The following is a 4,245-nucleotide window of genomic DNA, read 5'->3' on the forward strand; positions in this document are numbered from 1 at the left end:
TAATTATATAATTAATTAATGTCAATTGGAAACGTCTTTGTTATTTGTATTCTATTGTTTGCAGAATCATATAAAAGGAACTAAGCATGGAGCCGTATTAGTATTCGATAAAAGGAATTGACTTTTAACCCAACATTGGTTCAAGATGGTGTCACTGAAAGCTACAGTCTGCGCATTGGCTGTCGTTTACATAATGTTTGTGTCGCAGCAAATGGTTTCCGGTTTGCGGAAAGAACAAATCGTTTGTGTTATTCCCGAAGTAGGTAAATAGTTAACAAGATAATAAATATATTTTATTAATTTGGTTTTCTTCTTACAAAATGTAACATTCAAAATTAAAATTTGCATAACAAAATCACGGTTGTAATAATTTAAAATACAAAAAAACCACCAAATTGCCATTTCGAAACAGTTTGTTTACAATAATTTTTATTTAAAGGGTAGATATTTAAAATTTTATTTATTTTATTATCTAAGAAACCAGCCAAAAACGAAAACGATCTATGAGAGTATCCTGAGTGCATCGAAGAACGATAAACAATATCCTTACGTCTTTTAGTCGTTAACATAGCGGGATCGTACGGTAACTGAGAATGTAATTGGGAGATAGCACACAAAATATAAAGTTGTCGTACCGTATGCACTGTACACAATTTGTACAGCTCTGTTGTGGAAAATCGAAAAGGAAGATTTAGGGAAGTCTTGAGTACCGCTCTTTGGGTTCTTTCTAATTTTAATACAATAGATTTGTGAGTACCGCCCCAAGTAGTTATACAGTAGCAAAGTATAGATTGACACAACGCTATGTATACCATTTTGATTATACCATGGTCAGCAACATTACGCAAATTTTAAAAAATATATATCAGTTTACGTACCCTAGATACCAGCATATGAACATGATTACTAAAACTGAGATTGTCGTTTATTTGTAACCCAAGGTATTTAATGGACCTAACTCTGTCCAATCGGGGGCAGTTACAATGAACCTCGTGCGAGAGAGGACATTTGTGTGCAACAATAGAAAAAGATAAATTAGCCACATAACCCCACTTCGTGAATGTTATGTACTTTGTTTTGTCTGTATTTAAAGTTAGAATATTTTCACGTAACCACCTGGTGACAATATCAAAACCATGTTGGGCATGATGGAATACTTCTTCCCAACTTTTGGCGCTAAATGTTGGAGCGGTATCATCCGCGAAAGAAGTTATTTTGTAATAATAATAATTGCCCATTGGGTAATTCCAATTTACAACATAATCTAGGAAAAGGGTAGATCCCAGAATACTACCCTGTGGGACACCGTGAGAGTCAGGTAGATCGTCACTGATAATGTCACCGATTTGTACACATTACGTTCTATTGCTTAAAAAGTTGCCGAAAAGCTCAAGCTGCATGCCTCTGACACCAATATGTTCTAATTTATCGATCAAAAGAGGGACAGAGACCGTGTCGGAAGCCTTCGCCAAATCTAGATATACTGCCAAGCATTTCTTCCCACCGTCGATATTCTTAAAAACATAATCTGTGAGTTCATGTACGGCATTCCCTGTCGAAATGCCGGTAGAAAAGTTATTAGCCTAGAGTTCATAATCTTCTCTAGAACTTTGGACGTTGAAGGTAGGATAGATATTGGCCTATAATTATCGACACGGTCCCGAGCTCCACTCTTATGTACGGGTAGTATCAATGCCTTCATAAAAGCTTGCGGGAAAATACTATTTACAATAGCCAAATTACATATGTACGTCAATGGTGGCACAAAAATATTTTAAAATGTTTCAAAACTTTAGCACTAATATTTTCCCATCCCGTTGCATTGCTTTTCAGCGATAAAATAAATGTCTAATTAAAGAATTATAATTACAGTGATATGATACAGTACTATATCAATTTCGTATCACTCCCCTCATCGTTTTGCGCTTGCGCTATGCTAGGTACAATGCTCTTTTGTATCGGTATCAGTATATTTTTTTATATTAGTTTACGGAAATGAAGAACAAAAATAATACAAATTTTAATAAGGTGGGGAGAGCGGGGCTGAACGTTCCGATTTTCAAATAACTTGCAGTTTTATACTGAAAATGGAAGATTTGATTTTCAACATGTGGAAATGTTAAGCCAATGTTTATCGCTTTTTATAATAGTATAGTCACTTCTACTCAACTCAATAGACTTTTTCACAGAGGCAAATTTTTGACAAATTTCGGAGCGGAACATTCAGCCCCGCTTTGGGCCCGCTTTTGTTCCGCCTAGATTATGACAGAATAACAAAAATTTTCTTAAATAAAACCACCTATTTTATAATTGTACGTATGTAATATTTATATTATGTACAACTAACTTAAAAAAAAAACAACTACATTCTTATTCATCAGTAATATTATTCATCGCTCATTTCTTCATCTGAATCACAGTTGAGACACACATAAGTGACTCTATCTATCATCTTGTCTAAATATTTGACATGAGCTCGTTTGTAGTTTGGCATCCTTAAAACAAAGAAAAATGGTCATAAAAATTTTAAGTATGATTGCAGGTCAATTGGGGAAGTTGTTCCTAGGAACAATCAGCCACTCGAGGGATGAACTTATAGCCTCAAATTACGTATTTGTACGAAGACTGACATACCAGCAAAGTAATAGAATCAATGACAAAATACTCAAACAATAAGATTTCTTACTAATATCACTATAATTAGGAAAAGTTACGTATGAATCGGCCCATAATAAACAAAGACAGACCAAATAATTTAAACAAGAAAAAATTTACTTACGTGATATTTTGACAGCTCCACGCACATAGCCACACGTCGTCGCTGGAGTTACTGAAATGGCTGCCGGCAAGACGCATCACCTGACGCTTTAACGACGCGCTTCACATGTATTGGTACATATTTTCCTTGCAAAATTATTGCTGTGAGAACAATTTACCCCGGGAACTACTAGCCCCGGTCTCCCCTACCTATGTAATAAGACGGTAGGATAACATCACAATAATATTACGTAAGATTTGTAAAATAAATTAACTATTATTATAATGTAATCGCTTAGTTATAGGACTAAAATAGAATAAACGATTCTATTTTAGTCCTATAACTAAGCGATTACATTCAGTAATATAAATAAATTACGAAGTTGAATCTCGTTTGTTAGTTTTCGAACAAGAGTTAGTATTTTTTCTTATATTGTTAACATTATTTTATTTTTATTATATCATAAACATTGTGAACAGGTTTATTATACTATACAGGTGTATTATACATTTTCCCAGTAAAACATGTTATAGTTTTGATATGGAAGTTCAATTCCAAGTTAAATTAGTTCAACTTGTGCTGTATTGTACCGTAGTGCTATTCAATGGCTCAGGTTAAGTACCTGGTAGGAGTCGTTTATTAACACCGGCTTTACTAATATCAGTACAAAAGTAATGTCTGAAATTTGCATTGTAAGTGTGTCAAAAATGGTACCTAGCATAGTACATATCTAGCAGGCATGGTAGCTATTATGGCCAGCAGCCAAGCGTAAAACGATAAGGAGACTGATGTGCAATTGTTACAGTCCTGCATCAAATCGCTATAATTATAATTATTTAATGACATGACTAATGTCAATTGGAAACGTCTTTGTAATTTGTATTTTATTGTTGCAGAATCATATAAAAGGAACTGAGCATTAGGAAGTCTTTACATTCGCTAGAAAGATTTTAAACGGATCCTATTATTCAAGATGGCATCTTTAAAAGCTGTAATCTGCTCCTTGGCTGTTGTTTACATTATATTTGTGTCGCAGCAAATGGTTTCGGCGAGTTTAGGGTATATTTGTGGTGCTCCTCGTCCTGATGGACGATGATTGGTATTGGATTTTCTTCTCATGGAATTATACTATTAAAAATAAATACTATTGTGTTCAATTTTGTATAATATATACTGAATAGACTAAATAGATGCCGCAAGTGTATCTACTTCTCGTGCTCAATGTAAGCCATAAACACTTAGTTGCCGCTGCTACGCTCCAGAATGCGCCCGATATCGTAGTCAAACATCAGTCGATAACGCGAAAGATACCTAATTGAGTTATTAGAAACTGCAAAAACACCACAGCTATGAATAGTTGAATAGACAGGAATGTTTCCTTCTACAGTTAAGTAAGTAACTTTGTAATAAGAATATGCATAATTCATCTTAAAATCAATTATTTTCACTTTGAATGAATTTCGAGAAAACAAGTATGCAAACGAGTA

The sequence above is a fragment of the Hyposmocoma kahamanoa genome, unplaced genomic scaffold, assembly GCF_003589595.1.
Source record: "Hyposmocoma kahamanoa isolate Upper Pololo Valley unplaced genomic scaffold, ASM358959v1 87, whole genome shotgun sequence".
NCBI lineage: Eukaryota > Metazoa > Arthropoda > Insecta > Lepidoptera > Cosmopterigidae > Hyposmocoma > Hyposmocoma kahamanoa.